Source organism: Malus sylvestris, chromosome 12 (assembly GCF_916048215.2).
Source record: "Malus sylvestris chromosome 12, drMalSylv7.2, whole genome shotgun sequence".
NCBI classification, from domain to species: domain Eukaryota; kingdom Viridiplantae; phylum Streptophyta; class Magnoliopsida; order Rosales; family Rosaceae; genus Malus; species Malus sylvestris.
Window position 1 is genome coordinate 28,482,832 of NC_062271.1, and position 19,206 is coordinate 28,502,037.

A 19,206-nucleotide genomic window follows, 5' to 3' on the forward strand; every position below is an offset into this window, starting at 1 on the left:
GTATTGAAGTCAAGCCGAGTCATCTGTTACGCTGCATAAAATTCTTGCAATTTCAACAATCTTAACAAAGCATGTATAAGCATAAATAATAAAGAATTTGGGATCAAAAAAGTTTGTTCACACTTACAGCGAGCTCTATAAATGGGGGTAAGACTAGCCGACATTCACCTCTCCCAAACCCTGCGTAAAGCGGGAGCCTTGTGCACGGGGTACATTAGAATTGGTTTTAATAAATATGTATGTTACAGGTAAGATCATTAGGTAGTTCTGCGTTGAATAATTAGAATCGGTTTTAAGTCAACTAATATTCTATTTGACTTGTATTCAACTGGATATAAGTGAAAGTACTGTAAGTCAACATAGATAGTATAACTGAACGATTTTCTCACCATATAATTAAGTAATATGCTTAGAAAACCACCAATTCGATCATGAGATCCGATTACTTTGGGTCTCCAAATCTTCATATTTGGACTCTAATCTTGTTCGACTGAAAAGGTTTCAAATACTGAATCGCAAATGTAAGATGTACATTGTTAGTATATAAATGTGTGCACGTATGTATCGAAAATTCGAAATTAAAGTGTGTTCCAACTTACAGTGAAGCCAACATAGTCAAGTCCAAAAACAGCAACTGAAGATCCTTTTTTTTAATTTTCCTACATTTAAAGTGGCACCCAACCTGATGTTTGGATAATTAGAATCGTTTCTAGTTCAACTAATATTCTGTTTCATTGCATCGTATGCAAGTGAAAATTAGAAGACCAGGCAATATTGTTTCCACGTTCTACAAATATTATCAATACAATTTAGCATGTTAGTTATATACTTTATCTAACATAATAATGCAACTATCATACCCAAGAAACGTAGAAATCCAAGTTATCTCTATAATTACATTCTCCAGTATTTCTCATCTAATTTTTAATCCAAAAAACACATTAAGGTCAGTTACATGACCTTTCAAATGCCACAACTATTTAACAACTACTATGCATAATTCTTGAAAAATGAGTACAAAATTAACCTCTTTTGAAAAAAGAAGAAAGATGAAAGCTTAAGCCAAGGAATATAACTATGTTGAACTCGATTATATGCCCACTGAGAGGGAAACACTTCTGCAACTGCAAGTGAAAAAAATGTATTTATATAAAACAGGCCTGTAGCTTTAGCTTAAGGTCGTGCACCATCTAAAAGAGACTCTTGTATCCATTCCAATTATACTCATGTGCACCATATCCCCTCTACAATTCCCCACCACCAATCAACCATAACTGGTTTCAAATTATACTCGTGTACCATATCGCTCTACAATCACCCTTGCTGAGTAATGATTCACGTACTTCCTCATACTTGTTTATGGGTTCCTATCCAACAAAATTTCGGCTTAGTACCCATAAACTGTATTAGCTCACGAACCCAGAGAGGTTTATCAAATTCGAGGCAAAACCCACATATATTCTGAAGATTCTAGAGTTAAAGAGGAGCAAGGAGGTTAGGTTACGGAACCCAAAACGCCATTTTAATGAGTAAATGAATATCTAAATTGAGGTTAACAAGTTTCAGCAATAAAAACCATGGCTTTTGATCAAAGTTGCATAAATTACAGAACTTTGGGATAAGGACGAATAAAAAGCCCAAATTCCAATCAAGAAAAATAAAAAATTTGTATGTAAATTTAACCTTTACCTATAGATTGGCAGCAGCTCAAGCATACTGAATCCAACGGGAGCCACGTGAGCTCCAAACAAAGTCACAGGTCAGCAATCACCTAATCGATCATAACACCATCGCAAATATGAAAAACATAAACAATTAAGTCAGCAACATGATATGCCATCCCTTTCATACAAACACAGATTGCAATTCAAATATGCCACAATATTTACAAACAATTACAAATCGAGAAACAATTAAATCATCATCATGAATCGCAGTGTAACGTGAACACACATCAATTAGAAAAGACAGAACTACATGGCAATAAACATACAGAGAGTAAACATACAGATAGGAACTGCTTCAGATCCTTCCCAAAAGCAATATTCCGCATGATAACAAAAGAGCAGTTGATCTCTGATCTAATTGCAGGCACAATCTGCAGAACCGACTTCTATGGAATTTGAACTTGTTAAATGTGGGGTGGAGACCTGAATGTAACAAATTGGTATTAAGTGAATAATTCCAAACATATAAAATTTAGATCATCACACCTGAATGCAAACAGAACAATTAAATAAAGAATTGAAGGCATACGCAATCTAATTAGACAAATAAATTTAAATTTCTTGAAAATTTTGATAAGTAAAGAGATTGAAGCCAAAACATGAAACTAAAACCAGAAAAAAGAAATTAAAATTGAACAAAACCCTAACCCAATTTAAGCCCCTGTTCGAAACCCCTCATACCTAAAAATTTAAATTTCAAAACTGAAAGAGGGAGGCAAGTTATGGGTATATTCAAGTTTTCTTGGCAAATAAACAGGAATTAAACAACCAATTTCAAATTGAGGACAAAAATCTTACCAGGCAAAGCAGCTATCTAGCTCGTCGATGTAGGAGTTGTAGAAGACACACCAAAGGCTGTTGCGGGAACCGGGAACGGTCTGATATACATCGGATTGGAATAGAAGTAGAAATGCATGACATAGTCTTCTTCCTGTCACTACGTTTACTAACTTATACCGTGTACAAAAACGAATCGCATAAGATATGACTTGAAAATATAACAATATTCAGATTTACGTTATCGAATTGAAAGAGAGTTAAACTCTCCTTTTACGCAACAAACAATCCCTCTCTCTTTGTAAACCAATCCAACCAAACCTTTCTTATTTATCTTAAACATATAAAATCAACACATTCTGCGATAGTAAAGATAAAAATGCATTTCTTTTTTTTTTTATGAAATGATATGGGTTAGTCAAGTCAAATTATATAAGACTTTGTTGTCGGACTGTATTATAGAGGAATGATAATTTATCAAAGTTAATTGGTGTGGGTACCAAACACGACGAAAGAACGGGAAAACACATGTTTCAATTTTTTTATTGTTTATTCTTTTTCTTAAACTGCACAGTGAGATGTCTTGCCTCTTCATTAGTCTGGATTATTCCTTCACACAACATTTCAATCCCCCGACCCTCCCTCTCAACACGTAAAAAATCACCGCGCTGCCTGCTTCCTGCTCTCCCTATCTCCCTCCTCGGCTCATCTCTCAATCTCCCAACTTATTTACAATTTACACTTAAAGCTCATCGGTATCTCCTCTGAACCCAGAAAAAATTTAGCATTTGGACGACGCCGACTGCTATAATCTAAGTGGTTTAGAAACTAATAGGTATGCCCAATACCTGTTACTGGTTGCGACAACCTTCAATTTCTTTCTCCTTCTGAACATATAATGTATATTATCATCACATATATAAACTGATCTATACATCATTCAAATATGCCAACCTATAGCCCATCTCATCGTTCCAAAATATATGAAAAAAAGAAAAATCAATACCAATTCAATTCAAATGCCAGATAACCAATATTTGTCTACAAAAGCTCTACCTCAAGCGTATGAAAATTACCCAAACCCATACACCCTTCTAAAATCTTAGCAATTGATATAAATTTGAAAAATAAATGGGGGAAATTAATAGATAATCAAATTTACTTGAGGATATGAAGGGGGCAACTTTCGCTTACCTTCAGTCAACAGGAATCCGTAAAACGTGGTGATGGATGAAGTGGTGGTGGCGGCTGTGTGGGTTTTGGATGAGCAACAGTGATCTGGGTTTTTGGGTGGTAAAATTGATTCGGACTGAAGCAAGAACTGAGTGGTGGAGGAGGAGGAAAGCTTAACTGCAGCAAGAAGGAAAAGGTGTGGGGACGTGTCTGATTGTTACCGAAGCAAGAACTAAGCGGTGGAGGAGAAAGCAACGAACAACAACAACAACAACAACAAAGCCTTTTCCCACTAAGTGGGGTCGGCTATATGAATCCTAGAACGCCATTGCGCTCGGTTTTGTGTCATGTCCTCCGTTAGATCCAAGTACTCTAAGTCTTTTCTTAGAGTCTCTTCCAAAGTTTTCCTAGGTCTTCCTCTACCCCTTCGGCCCTGAACCTCTGTCCCGTAGTCACATCTTCGAACCGGAGCGTCAGTCGGCCTTCTTTGCACATGTCCAAATCACCGGAGCCGATTTTCTCTCATCTTTCCTACAATTTCGGCTACTCCTACTTTACCTCGGATATCCTCATTCCCAATCTTATCCTTTCTCGTGTGCCCACACATCCCACGAAGCATCCTCATCTCCGCTACACCCATTTTGTGTACGTGTTGATGCTTCACCACCCAACATTCTGTGCCATACAACATCGTTGGCCTTATTGCCGTCCTATAAAATTTTCCCTTGAGCTTCAGTGGCCTACGACGGTCACACAACACGCCGGATGCACTCTTTCCATCCAGCTCGTATTCTATGGTTGAGATCTCCATCTAATTCTCCGTTCTCTTGCAAAATAGATCCTAGGTAGCGAAAACGGTCGCTTTTTGTGATCTTCGCTAGTTTGCTCCGGTCATTAGTGTGGATAAGTATATAAATGGATAGAGATAGGAAAGCAAACACAAGATGTACGTGGTTCACCCAGATTGGCTACGTCCACGGAATAGAAGAGTTCTCATTAATTGTGAAGGGTTTACACAAGTACATAGGTTCAAGCTCTCCTTTAGTGAGTACAAGTGAATGATTTAGTACAAATGACATTAGGAAATATTGTGGGAGAATGATCTCGTAATCACGAAACTTCTAAGTATCGGAGTGTGGTGTCGTCTTGACTTGCCTTATCTGTCTCATAGGTAGATGTGGCATCTTCTCTGGAAGTACTCTTCCTCCATCAGGGGTGGTATCTTTAACTGGTGGAGATGCACAAGGTAATGTATCAATTTCACTTGAAGCTTACTTGTAGTTTCAGGCTTGGTCAAGCACGATACAAACCATGTAGTAGGAGTCTCCCAAGTCGCCGAGCTAGGGGGTCTGCTGAAAGAGGTGACAGACAAGGTAAGCAATCAGAGCTCCGACTGATTGTTCACCTTCTCCCCATCTTGCAGCAGCATGAAGGATAAAGAGAAAAAAAATGAGAAGAGATGATATGAGATACTTTTGCTTTTGAAGAAGTAACTTTCCACAGGCTTATTCTTGAACTGAGCTGGAGGGTTTTCTGGTTTCCTCCAGAGTATAAGGCCGACTGAAGAATTTGAGGGTCAAAACAAGTCCACCAAATCTAGAGTACGTTCCACCCTGCTGATATGGGATACTTTTGCTTTTGACAGAGTAATGGATGTATCGGCACGTGTGCTGTTACGCTTGTCTCCACATGCTTCCTTGTATCCTTCGCACTTGCCCTATCTGTTCCTCAAGCAGATGCGGAATCTTCCCTGGAAACATAAGATGTTGAAGATGAGTACTCGAGAGCAATGCCAGGTAAGTAATCAGGTAAGGGGTTCCAGGCAGTCACTTCCTGGCTGGAAGCTTGATTCCAAGTGCTGACTGATTGCTCTCTTTCTCCTTGTCTTGCAGGTAAAAACAAGGCCAAAAGAAAAGACAGGGAAAAAGCATGATATGGGATACTCTTGCTTTTAACCCTGATGATATGAGATATTCTTGCTCTAGTATAGCTTGTTTGCAGAGGTATTATCGGGGGGAAAGAAAGCTGAATATTTCGAAAGGCTTCGTTGGGAGTGCCCTCTCAGATATGATGAAGGGTTGAGCATTTTTGCAGGTCTGCCTGTCCGTTGGGGATGGAGGTCGACATATATAGGAGTCTCCCTAACAACAAGTAGTAATGCTATTCCTTTACCCTGCTTGGTCATAGCACGGTAGTGGGAGCTGCCAGTTTCACATGTTTTAACTCTGTCAGAGCACTTTGAAAAAGTGGTCTGTGGTATCTGGCTCTCGAGATTCGGAGAACGATGCCTCTTCGATTTTTGAGAAAGCAATCATGATGGGGGTCTGACTCTCGAGATTCGGAGAGCAGTGTCTCTTCGATTTTTGAGGAAGTAATCATGTTGGGAGTCTGGCTCTCAAGATTCGGAGGGCGGTGCCTCTTCGATTTTGGAGCAAGCAATCTTGTTGGGAGTGTTGTCTCGAATGTGAGTAAAGGTTGGACATGTTTGCTAGTCTACCTTGCCACGAAGCACAAAGGTTGACACACAGGGACTTTCCAATTATCCAGCAATGGTACTGTTCCTTTACCCTCTCTTCGATTTTGAGAAAGTAGTCATGTTGGGAGTCTGGCTCTCGAGATTCGGAGGACGGTGCCTCTTCGATTTTGGAGCAAGCAATCTTGTTGGGAGTGTTTTCTCGAATGTGAGTAAAGGTTGGGCATGTTTGCTAGTCTACCTTGCCACGAAGCACAGAGGTTGACACACAGGGACTTTCCAATTATCCGTACTGTTCCTTTACCCTTGTGGGTAATAATATGGTAGCTAGACCTTCAAAATTTATGTGTCTAAACTTTGTTAGTGCTGTTTCTTTGCTATTCTTTTACCTTTCTTGGTCAGAGCGATGTAGTGGGAGCTGCAAGCTTCACGTGCTCAACTTTGGCAGAGAACTTTGGCAAAGTTATCTATGGTACCCATGAGTTATTGTTGCGTGTGGGAAGTGGGTGATTGAACAGTAAGATTCATGTGCTTTCTACTTCACCAGAAGTCTTCGACAAAATGCCCATAATTTCTGCAAAGCTGAGTGTGCGTGTGACAGGTGCTGACAAGGCTAGAAAAGTAGGTGCCTCTTCGATTTCTGAGATCGGCCCTCGTGGTCTCTGAGCAGCCCAGCTTTTGAGAAAGCGAGCGCCTCTTCAATTGATTCGGAGAACGATGCCTCATCGATTTTTGAGAAAGCAATCATGCTGGGGGTCTGGCTCTCGAGATTCGGGGAGCAGTGTCTCTTCGATTTTTGAGAAAGTAATCATGTTGGGAGAGTGGCTCTCGAGATTCGGAGGGCGGTGCCTCTTCGATTTTGGAGCAAGCAATCTTGTTGGGAGTGTTTTCTCGAATGTGAGTAAAGGTTGGGCATGTTTGCTAGTCTACCTTGCCACGAAGCACAGAGGTTGACACACAGGGACTTTCCAATTATCCAACAGTGGTACTGTTCCTTTACCCTTGTGGGTAATAATATGGTAGCTAGACCTTCAAAATTTATGGGTCTAAACTTTGTTAGTGCTGTTTCTTTGCTATTCTTTTACCCTTCTTGGTCAGAGCGGTGTAGTGGGAGCTGCAAGCTTCACGTGCTCAACTTTGGCAGAGAACTTTGGCAAAGTTATCTGTGGTACCCATGAGCTATTGTTGCGTGTGGGACTACTTCCCCAGAAGTCTTTGACAGAATGCCCATAATTTCCGCAAAGCTGAGTGTGCGTGTGACAGGTGCTGACAAGGCTGGAAAAGTAGGTGCCTCTTCGATTTCTGAGATCGGCCCTCGTGGTCTCTGGGGAGCCCAGCTTTTGAGAAAGCGAGCGCCTCTTCGATTTCTGAGATCGGCCTTCGTGGTCTTTGAGCAGCCCAACTTTTGAGAAAGCAAACGCCTCTTCGATTTCTGAGATCAACCCTCGTGATCTCTAAGCAGCCCAACTTTTGAGAAAGCAAACGCCTCTTCGATTTCTGAGCAGGCGCCTCTTCGATTTCTGAAGCTCCGTCGAGTGCAGATTTTTATAGGGGCTGGCATTAAGTTCCAAAGCACACTTGAATCTCCACCAGTAGAAGCTTCATTCTTGCACTTCTAAGATCTTGATTTGTCCGACCTCTTCTCTCTTCAACACCTTTGAAAATGTCTGGCCCCTCCGACCGTCGTTTTGACTTGAACCTTGTTGAAGAGGCAGCCCCGCCTTCTCCAGACAACATATGGCGCCCATCCTTCGTCTCCCCAACTGGTCCTCTTACCGTTGGGGATTCCGTGATGAAGAATGATATGACCGCTGCGGTGGTGGCCAGGAACCTTCTCACTCCCAAAGATAACAGACTACTTTCCAAACGGTCTGATGAGTTAGCTGTTAAGGATTCGCTGGCTCTCAGTGTTCAGTGTGCAGGTTCTGTGTCTAATATGGCTCAACGCCTATTTGCTCGAACCCGCCAAGTTGAATCATTGGCGGCTGAAGTGATGAGTCTCAAACAGGAGATTAGAGGGCTCAAGCATGAGAATAAACAGTTGCACCGGCTCGCACATGACTATGCTACAAACATGAAGAGGAAGCTTGACCAGATGAAGGAAACTGATGGTCAGGTTTTACTTGATCATCAGAGATTTGTGGGTTTGTTCCAAAGGCATTTATTGCCTTCGTCTTCTAGGGCTGTACCGCGTAATGAAGCTCCAAATGATCAACCTCTGATGCCTCCTCCTTCTAGGGTTCTGTCCAGTACTGAGGCTCCAAATGATCCCCCTCCGGTGCCTTCTCTTTCTGGGGCTCTACCGACTGCTGAGACTTCTCCTAAGCAACCTTTGTGAAGGCTCCCTCTTGTGTGTTTATTTTGACTCATGTATATGTACATATTTGTAGCTTATCGGGGATATCAATAAATAAGTTTTCCTTCATTTCAACGTATTATGTTAAATACACCAAAGCCTTCTTCGCTAAGTTCTTTGAATTTTCTTTTGTTGAAGCTTGTATGTTGAAGCTTTCTGAGTGGAGCATGTAGGTTAGGGTAGTGTTCCCTTAATTTCCCGAGTGAGGAAAACTTCTCGGTTGGAGACTTGGAAAGTCCAAGTCACTGAGTGGGATCGGCTATATGAATCTTAGAACGCCATTGTGCTCGATCCTGTGTCATGTCCTTCGTTAGATCCAAGTACTCTAAGTCTTTTCTTAGAGTCTCTTCCAAAGTTTTCCTAGGTCTTCCTCTACCCCTTCGGCCCTGAACCTCTGTCCCATAGTCGCATCTTCTAATCGGAGCGTCAGTAGGCCTTCTTTGCACATGTCCAAACCACCGTAACCGATTTTCTCTCATCTTTCCTTCAATTTCGGCTACTCCTACTTTACCCCGGATATCCTCATTCCTAATCTTATCCTTTCTCGTGTGCCCACACATCCAACGAAGCATCCTCATCTCCGCTACACCCATTTTGTGTACGTGTTGATGTTTCACCGCCCAACATTCTGTGCCATACAGCATCGCCGGCCTTATTGCCGTCCTATAAAATTTTCCCTTGAGCTTCAGTGGCATACGGCGGTCACACAACACGCCAGATGCACTCTTCCACTTCATCCATCCAGCTTGTATTCTATGGTTGAGATCTCCATCTAATTCTCCGTTCTTTTGCAAGATATATCCTAGGTAACGAAAACGGTCGCTCTTTGGTATTTCTTGATCTCCGATCCTCACCCCTAACTCGTTTTGGCCTCCATTTGCATTGAACTTGCACTCCATATATTCTGTCTTTGATCGGCTTAGGCGAAGACCTTTAGATTCCAACACTTCTCTCCAAAGGTTAAGCTTTGCATTTACCCCTTCCTGAGTTTCATCTATCAACACTATATCGTCTGCGAAAAGCATACACCAAGGAATATCATCTTGAATATGTCCTGTTAACTCATCCATTACCAACGCAAAAAGGTAAGGACTTAAGGATGAGCCTTGATGTAATCCTACAGTTATGGGAAAGCTTTCGGTTTGTCCTTCATGAGTTCTTACGGCAGTCTTTGCTCCTTCATACATATCCTTTATAGCTTGGATATATGCTACTCGTACTCCTTTCTTCTCTAAAATCCTCCAAAGAATGTCTCTTGGGACCCTATCATACGCTTTTTCCAAATCTATAAAGACCATGTGTAAATCCTCTTTCCCATCTCTATATCTTTCCATCAATCTTCGTAAGAGATAGATTGCCTCCATGGTTGAGCGCCCTGGCATGAACCCGAATTGGTTGTCCGAAACATGTGTCTCTTGCCTCAATCTATGCTCAATGACTCTCTCCCAGAGCTTCATTGTATGGCTCATTAGCTTAATACCCCTATAGTTCATGCAATTTTGTACGTCGCCCTTATTCTTGTAAATAGGCACCAAAGTGCTCGTTCGCCACTCATTTGGCATCTTCTTCGTTTTCAAAATCCTATTGAAAAGGTCAGTGAGCCATGTTATACCTGTCTCTCCCAAAAGTTTCCACACTTCGATTGGTATATCGTCTGGGCCTATTGCTTTTTTATGCTTCATCTTCTTCAAAGCTACAACCACTTCTTCCTTCCGGATTCGACGATAAAAAGAGTAGTTTCTACACTCTTCTGAGTTACTCAACTCCCTTAAAGAAGCACTCATTTCATGTCCTTCATTGAAAAGATTATGAAAATAACCTCTCCATCTGTCTTTAACCGCGTTCTCTGTAGCAAGAACCTTTCCATCCTCATCCTTGATGCACCTCACTTGGTTTAGGTCCCTTGTCTTCTTTTCCCTTGCTCTAGATAGTTTATAGATATCCAACTCTCCTTCTTTGGTATCTAGTCGTTTATACATATCGTCGTAAGCCGCTAACTTAGCTTCTCTGACAGCTTTCTTCGCCTCTTGCTTCGCTTTTCTATACCTTTCACCATTTTCATCGGTCCTCTCCTTGTATAAGGCTTTACAACATTCCTTCTTAGCCTTCACCTTTGTTTGTACCTCCTCATTCCACCACCAAGATTCCTTTTGGTGTGGGGCAAAGCCCTTGGACTCTCCTAATACCTCTTTTGCTACTTTTCGGATACAACTAGCCATGGAATCCCACATTTGGCTAGCTTCCCCCTCTCTATCCCACACACATTGGGTGATTACCTTCTCTTTGAAAATGGCTTGTTTTTCTTCTCTTAGATTCCACCATCTAGTCCTTGGGCACTTCCAAGTCTTGTTCTTTTGTCTTACTCTTTTGATATGTACATCCATCACCAACAAGCGGTGTTGATTAGCCACGCTCTCTCCTGGTATAACTTTGCAATCCTTACAAGTTATACGATCCCCTTTCCTCATTAGAAGAAAATCTATTTGTGTTTTTGACGACCCACTCTTGTAGGTGATCACATGTTCTTCTCTCTTCTTAAAGAAGGTGTTGGCTAAGAAGAGATCATATGCCATTGCAAAATCCAAGATAGCTTCCCCATCCTCGTTTCTCTCCCCAAACGGAGCGAAAAACCAAAGAACAAATCGATAGCTACACCAGCCAAAAACCGATAGATTGATATCTGAGAAGAAGAAAAAATGAAACACACATAAATCAAATTTAAAATTTTCCATCATACCTAAATTGTAATTAAATAAAACGAATACACAATATCATATCAGGGTCACAGAAGCAAGAACTTTAAAATGCCACAGTATTTAACAAATACCATGCATAGTTTATAAAAAATGAGTATACGACAAACCTGTACAACGCACCTATGAGTTGCTTCTAAAAAGAGATGCACAAAATTTGACAACAGCACCTATCCAACCAAAAAAATAATAATTAATTAATTAAATAACAATTAGGCAAGAACCACAAAATGCAACCCAAAAAATTTGAACCAAATCCACAATCCAAAAGCAAATAAATCACAAAAACACTGACTAATTTATGCTAGTTATTGATTTGACATACTAATCTGTGGTCATAATTCTGTCACTCGGAATGGTGAAGTCAGTCACCTATCATAAAGGTCTGGAAAATATAAAGATTTTTGCTCTCATTTTTTTCAGTGTTATACCTGCTCTGCATACAAAAGTTAGTTATGATATAGTTGTTATCATCTCTTCTGTTTCTTTAGGATAAAAAAGTTATTTCATTCCCAAAACCTTGAAAAAACAACCTAAAATCATCGGTATGACCTCCAGTGGAACTGTTACCCTTTGTAATTTAGTAGTTGGTAAATGATTTATCACCTCAGATTATGTTTGTTGACATTATGCTCACTTAAGCTCCGAAGACATCCATCAGTCCCAAACCACATATTTCAAGGTACTTGAGGTTTTTAAACCCTGCAAATTGAAAATACAATGGAAAAATAATGAATCTTGGTAAAAACCAAACTCCAAACTGTTTTCGGAACTTAATCCTCTGCACTATGACCAACAGCCTCTGAGATGAAAATTTAGAAGACCAGGCAATATTGTTTCCACGTTCTACAAATATTATCAGTACCCAAAAACTGTATTAGCTCACGAACCCAGAGAGGTTTATCAAATTCGAAGCAAAACCCACATATATTCTGAAGATTCTAGAGTTAAAGAGGAGCAAGGAGGATAGGTTACGGAACCCAAAACGGCATTTTAATGAGTAAATGAATATCTAAACTGAGGTTAACAATTTTCAGCAATAAAAACCATGGCTTTCGATCAAAGTTGCATAAATTACAGAACTTTGGGATAAGGACGAATAAAAAGCCCAAATTCCAATCAAGAAAAATAAAAAATTTGTATGTAAATTTAACCTTTACCTATAGATTGGCAGTAGCTCAAGCATACTGAATCCAATGGGAGCCACGTGAGCTCCAAACAAAGTCACAGGTCAACAATCACCTGATCGATCATAACACCATCGCAAATATAAAAAACATAAACAATTAAGTCAGCAACATGATATGCCATCCCTTTCATACAAACACAGATTGCAATTCAAATATGCCACAATATTTGCAAACAATTACAAATCGAGAAACAATTAAATCATCATCATGAATCGCAGTGTAACGTGAACACACATCAATTAGAAAAGACAGAACTACATGGCAATAAACATACAGAGAGTAAACATACAGATAGGAACTGCTTCAGATTCTTCACAAAAGCAATCCTCCGCATGATAACAAAAGAGCAGTTCATCTCTGATCTAATTGCAGACACAATCTGCAGAACCGACTTCTATGGAATTTGAACTTGTTATATGTGGGGTGGAGACCTGAATGTAACAAATTGGTGTTAAGTGAATAATTCCAAACATATAAAATTTAGATCATCACACCTGAACGCAAACAAAACAATTAAATAAAGAATTGAAGGCATACGTAATCTAATTAGACAAATAAATTTAAATTTCATGAAAATTTTGATAAGTAAAGAGATCAAAGCCAAAACTTGAAACTAAAACCAGAAAAAAGAAATTAAAATTGAACAAAACCCTAACCCAATTTAAGCCCCTGTTCGAAACCCCTCATACCTTAAAATTTAAATTTCAAAACTGAAAGAGGGAGGCAAGTTATGGGTATATTCAAGATTTCTTGGCAAATAAACAGGAATTAAACAACCAATTTCAAATTGAGGACAAAAATCTTACCAGGCAAAGCAGCTATCTAGCTCGTCGATGTCGGAGTTGTAGAAGACACAAAGGCTGTTGCGGGAACCGGGAACGGTCTGATATACATCGGATTGGAATAGAAGTAGAAATGCATGACATAGTCTTCTTCGTGTCAGTACGTTTACTAACTTATACCATGTACAAAAACTAATCACATAAGATATGACTTGAAAATATAACAATATTCAGATTTATGTTATAGAATTGAAAGAGAGTTAAACACTCCTTTTACGCGACAAACAATCCCTCTCTCCTTGTAAACCAATCCAACCAAACCTTTCTTATTTATCTTAAACATAAAAAATCAACACATTCTGCGATAGTAAAGATAAAAATGCATTTCTTTTTTTTATGAAATGATATGGGATAGTAAAGATAATTTATCAAAGTTAATTGGTGTGGGTACTAAACACAGCGAAAGAACAGGAAAACACATGTTTCAATTTTTTTATTGTTTATTCTTTTTCTAAAACTGCACAGTGAGATGCCTTGCCTCTTCATTAGTCTGGATTATTCCTTCACACAACATTTCAATCTCCCGACCTCCCTCTCAACACGTAAAAAATCACCGCGCTGCCTGCTTCCTGCTCTCCCTATCTCCCTCCTCGGCTCATCTCTCAATCTCCCAACTTATTTACAATTTACACTTAAAGCTCATCGGTATCTCCTCTGAACCCAGAAAAAATTTAGCTTTCGGACGACGCCAACTGCTATAATCTAAGTGGTTCAGAAACTAATAGGTATGCCCAATACCTGTTACTGGTTGCGACAACCTTCAATTTCTTTCTCTTTCTGTACACATAATATATATGATCATCACATATATAAACTGATCTATACATCATTCAAATATGCCAACCTATGGCCCATCTCTGTTAGTTGATTAAGGTCTAAACTGTATTTTCCTTTCTTTAGCAAGTGTAAATAAATCAGTTAGTGATCAGGGGCTGAGATTAGATGATATTGTGCTAGGCTTGGATGTAAACATGTGTCAAGATCTCATAGGGTCTTGTAATGAATGGTATGATGAGCTCATAGGCTCACGTAGCTTCTCTCTCCCTAGTAGTCATGTAAATGTTGAGGAAAGAAGGAATATGTGCAATAGAGCATTTTTTGGCTCTCACTGAGATTTTGAGAACTCTCTCTGTCTTTTCATTTTCTCTCTAAAACTTCTTCTTCTTCTTATACACATCTCTAAATACATCACTGCATAACAGAAAATCCAACATGGTATCCAGAGCCTAGGTTCGATTTCGGACTGGGCGTTGAATTCTGTGAAACTGTGTGAGAGAATCCAACGTGAAATCTCTCCATTTCATTCCGATTCAAGCTAAATGGCTGGATCTGGAAGCGGTGATTTACGAGCTCCCGTTTTTGATGGAACGGAGTTCAAGTTCTGGAAAGTGAGAATGGTCACCATTTTCAAATCGTATGGGATATGGAAATTGGTTGACAAAGGAATTGTTATTCCAGAATCGAAGAAGAAAGGAGAAAAGAAGAAAACAAAGAAGGAGAAAGACGAGGAAGATTCATCCTCATCGGATGATGATGAAGGAGATGATGACGAGTTGGACGCACACATGGAAGATCAGCTCATGAAAGATGCTAAGGCACTGGGCATTATTCAGAGTGTTGTCTCGAAGGAGATCTTCCCTCGGATTGTGAATCAAGAGACCTCAAAGGGTGCCTGGGATCTACTCCAGGAGGAGTTTCGCGGCGATGAACAGGCAAGATCTGTTAAACTTCAAAGTTTACGTCGTGAATTTGAGTATATGAGAATGAAGGAGAATGAATCTCTATCTGTCTATCTTACTAGACTATTTGAATTAATTAATCAAATGAAATCTTATGGTGAGAACCTCACTCATCAAAGAGAAGTTCAAAAGGTTTTGATTAGTTTGTCCAGTAAATATGATCCAATCTGTGTTGTGATTGAAAGAACTTCTGATTTAAATACTGTGACTGTGCAAGAAGTGGTAGGATCTCTTAAGAGTTATGAGCTTAGATTGAGTAGACATGTTGATGAAATTACAAGCACGGAGCATGCTTTCTCCACTATGGGTCTTGTACCTAAAGCACAGAATAGGCCACTCACACAGGGAAATCACAGTAAGGGAAAGAAGAATTGGAAGTCTATGTCTAGGAAGTGGGAAAACAACACTCGACAGCCTGAGAGACAGGGTGAGATCACTGAGGGTGTTAAACAAAAGTGCAAGATCTGTGATAAGGCTCATCATGGAGAGTGTTGGTTCAAAGGAAAACCGAAGTGTCATAACTGCAACAGATTTGGCCATGTAGTGAGAGATTGTCACCAACCAAAGAAAAATCATACTGCAAATTATTTGAATCATGTTCAAGATAATGCAATGATGTTCTATGCCTGTCATAAGGCCTCTGTGCAAGAAAACAGTGGTGTTTGGTATCTGGACAGTGGTTGCAGTAACCACATGACCAGTACTGAATCATTGCTGATCAATATTGACAGAAGTATAAGGTGTAAGGTGAAAATGGGCACAGGGGAATTGGTTGACTCAGTTGGCAAAGGCACACTGATTGTGGAGACCAAAAGAGGAATTCGGTTCATACCAGAAGTAATGATTGTACCTGGTTTGGATGAAAATCTTCTCAGTGTAGGACAAATGGTTGAACATGGCTATTGGTTGTTGTTTGGTAATTTCATGGCCTGCATATTTGGAGATTGTGAACTACAAGATCATATAGCCACTGTGAAAATGAAGGGAAATAGATGCTTTCCACTAATGTTTAATCATGTGGATCATTTTGTAGCAAATATTGCTACCACTGAAGGTAACACATGGAAATGGCACAGAAGATTTGGGCACCTAAACTATGACAGCCTGAGATTGTTACAAGAAAGGAGTATGGTGTATGGTCTGCCATATCTAAAGGAGTACAATCAGGTGTGTGAAGGGTGTGCTACTGGAAAGGCTCACAGAGAGGCTTTTAGCAAAGAACAGAAATGGAGAGCAAAGTTGCCCTTAGAACTTGTACACACAGATGTGTGTGGACCTATGAGTGAGACACTTGGAGGTAGCAGGTATTTTCTCACCTTCATAGATGACAAGTCCAGAATGTGTTGGGTCTATTTTCTGAAGTGCAAATCTGAGGTATTCAGAATTTTTAAAATGTTCAAGGCCATGACTGAATTACAAACTGGTTACAAACTGAAGAAAATCAGAAGTGACAGAGGAGGAGAGTACACATCTCTAGAATTTGAAAAATTTTGTGAAGATGTTGGTATTGAAAAGCAACTCACTGTTGCTTATTCTCCCCAGCAAAATGGTATTGCTGAGAGGAAGAATCGTACCATAGTTGAGATGGCAAGAACCATGCTCTATGAAAAAAAATTACCACTCAAGTTCTGGGGTGAAGCAGTTCACACTGCTGTCTACTTGCTTAACAGGTGTCCTACCAAAGCACTAGAGAACAAGACTCCTTTTGAAGAATTCTGTGGTAGAAAACCAGGGGTAAAACACTTGATAATCTTTGGATCTGTTTGCTACACTCATGTGCCAACCCAGTTAAGACAGAAACTGGATGAAACTGGACAGAAAGGTGTATTTGTTGGATATGGGACAAGAGAAAAGGGTTACAGGGTGTATGATCTGAAACTCAACAAGATCATTGTCTCAAGGAGTGTTATTTTTTATGAAGATGCTGCTCTTAATTGGGAGAATATGGAAACTGTGCATTTCTCAGTACCTTTCTCAGAAGCTAATGAGGGTATAAGCATAACTGAGATAGAAAATGGTGTGTGTGAAGAAACTAATATTAGTTCCTCTGGTTTATCTTGTCCAAATACAAGAAGTGAGTATGTTTCCAGTGTACATAATGATGCTCCTAACACTGTGAATATGGAAAGTGAAATTCCACTCACAGAAACCTATGACAACACACCAAAGAAGTGGAGAGATCTGAATGAAGTGTTTGCTCAGTGTAGACTCAGTGTCATTGAACCTGAGAATTACATTGAAGCTTCTCAAGATGAAGCTTGGAAGAAAGCAATGGATGAGGAGATTACTATGATTGAGAAGAATGACACTTGGAGATTGGTTGATAGACCAAGTGACAAACCAATTGTTGGGGTAAAATGGATCTTCAAAACCAAACTGAATTTGGATGGCACTGTACAAAAACACAAGGCAAGATTAGTTGCCAAAGGGTACACTCAAAAGCCCGGAATTGATTTTAATGAAACGTTTGCACCTGTGGCTAGATTGGACACTATAAGAACACTCATTGCATTGGCAGCACAGAAAGGATGGAAACTATACCAGTTAGATGTAAAGTCTGCTTTCCTGAATGGGATCCTTGAAGAGGAAGTGTACACAGATCAGCCAGATGGATATATTGTCAAGGGAGAAGAACACAAAGTATATAAGTTGAAAAAGGCCCTGTACGGTCTAAAACAGGCTCCCAGAGCTTGGTACAGCAATATTGATACTCATTTGCTGCAGAGTGGGTTTAAAAAAAGTCCAAGTGAGGCCACCTTATATGTGAAACATGTGAATGGACAGGGAACTCTGATTGTCTCTATATATGTGGATGACATAGTTTATACTGGAAGCTGTTTAGAAATGATTGAAGATTTCAAATGTGAGATGATGAACAAGTATGAGATGTCTGACTTAGGCTTGTTGCATCATTTTCTTGGCATTGGAGTAATCCAACAAGAAGGGAGTATCTTTATTCACCAGAAAAAGTATGCACTGAGTTTACTGGACAGGTTTGGTTTGAAGAACTGCAAGTCTGTCTCAATACCTTTACCTCCCACGGATAAGCTAAGGAAAGGTGATGGGAGTGAAGCTGCTGATGAAGAATTGTATAGGAAAATTGTTGGCAGTCTTCTATACTTAACTGCAACAAGGCCTGCTATTTTGTACTCAGCATGTGTACTTGCCAGGTACTTGCACTGTCCTTCCATCAAACATCTTGGCACTGCAAGGAGGATCCTCAGATATGTGCAAGGAACTGTTGACTATGGAATTAAGTATGAAAAGGGAAATGCAGCTCTACTCATAGGATTTTGTGATAGTGATTGGAGTGGAGATGAAGATGACATGAAGTCCACATCAGGGTCTGCTTTCAGCTTTGGCAGTGGTGCATTTTCTTGGGCTTCTGTAAAGCAACAGAGTGTTGCACTCTCAACTGCTGAAGCCGAGTATATGAGTGCCTCAGAAGCCACCACTCAAGCTACATGGCTGAGATTTGTGCTGCATGATTTTGGTGAAGAATTGATCGAACCAACTCCTTTGATGTGTGATAACACATCAGCAATTGCAATGTCAAAGAATCCGGTATTCCATCAGAGGTCTAAACATATCAAGAGGAAGTTTCATTTCATCAGAGATGCAATTCAAGAAGGAACAATTGATCTGCAATACTGCAAAAGTGAGGAGCAACTAGCTGACATTTTCACCAAAGCACTTGCTAAAGACAGATTCTGTGCCTTGAGGGATAAGCTTGGGGTAATCTCAGTTAAGACCTTAGAAGGGAGTGTTAGTTGATTAAGGTCTAAACTGTATTTTCCTTTCTTTAGCAAGTGTAAATAAATCAGTTAGTGATCAAGGGCTGAGATTAGATGATATTGTGCTAGGCTTGGATGTAAACATGTGTCAAGATCTCATAGGGTCTTGTAATGAATGGTATGATGAGCTCATAGGCTCACGTAGCTTCTCTCCCTAGTAGTCATGTAAATGTTGAGGAAAGAAGGAATATGTGCAGTAGAGCATTTTTTGGCTCTCACTGAGATTTTGAGAACTCTCTCTGTCTTTTCATTTTCTCTCTAAAACTTCTTCTTCTTCTTCTTATACACATCTCTAAATACATCACTGCATAACAGAAAATCCAACAATCTCATCGTTCCAAAATTATATGAAAAAAAAAAAATCAATACCAATTCAATTCAA

The 19,206-nt window shown here is 39.8% G+C and overlaps 1 long non-coding RNA gene across 1 annotated transcript; it reads right to left on the reverse strand.

Annotated features, from left to right (window-relative positions):
- Nucleotides 1–1,131: 1,131 nt before the first annotated feature.
- LOC126594506 (uncharacterized) lies at nucleotides 1,132–12,231 on the reverse strand. Its single transcript, XR_007613307.1, has 2 exons — nucleotides 12,146–12,231; nucleotides 1,132–1,410 (listed from the first exon to the last, which is right to left on the reverse strand). It is a non-coding gene; the product is annotated as an uncharacterized LOC126594506 (long non-coding RNA).
- Nucleotides 12,232–19,206: the final 6,975 nt, after the last annotated feature.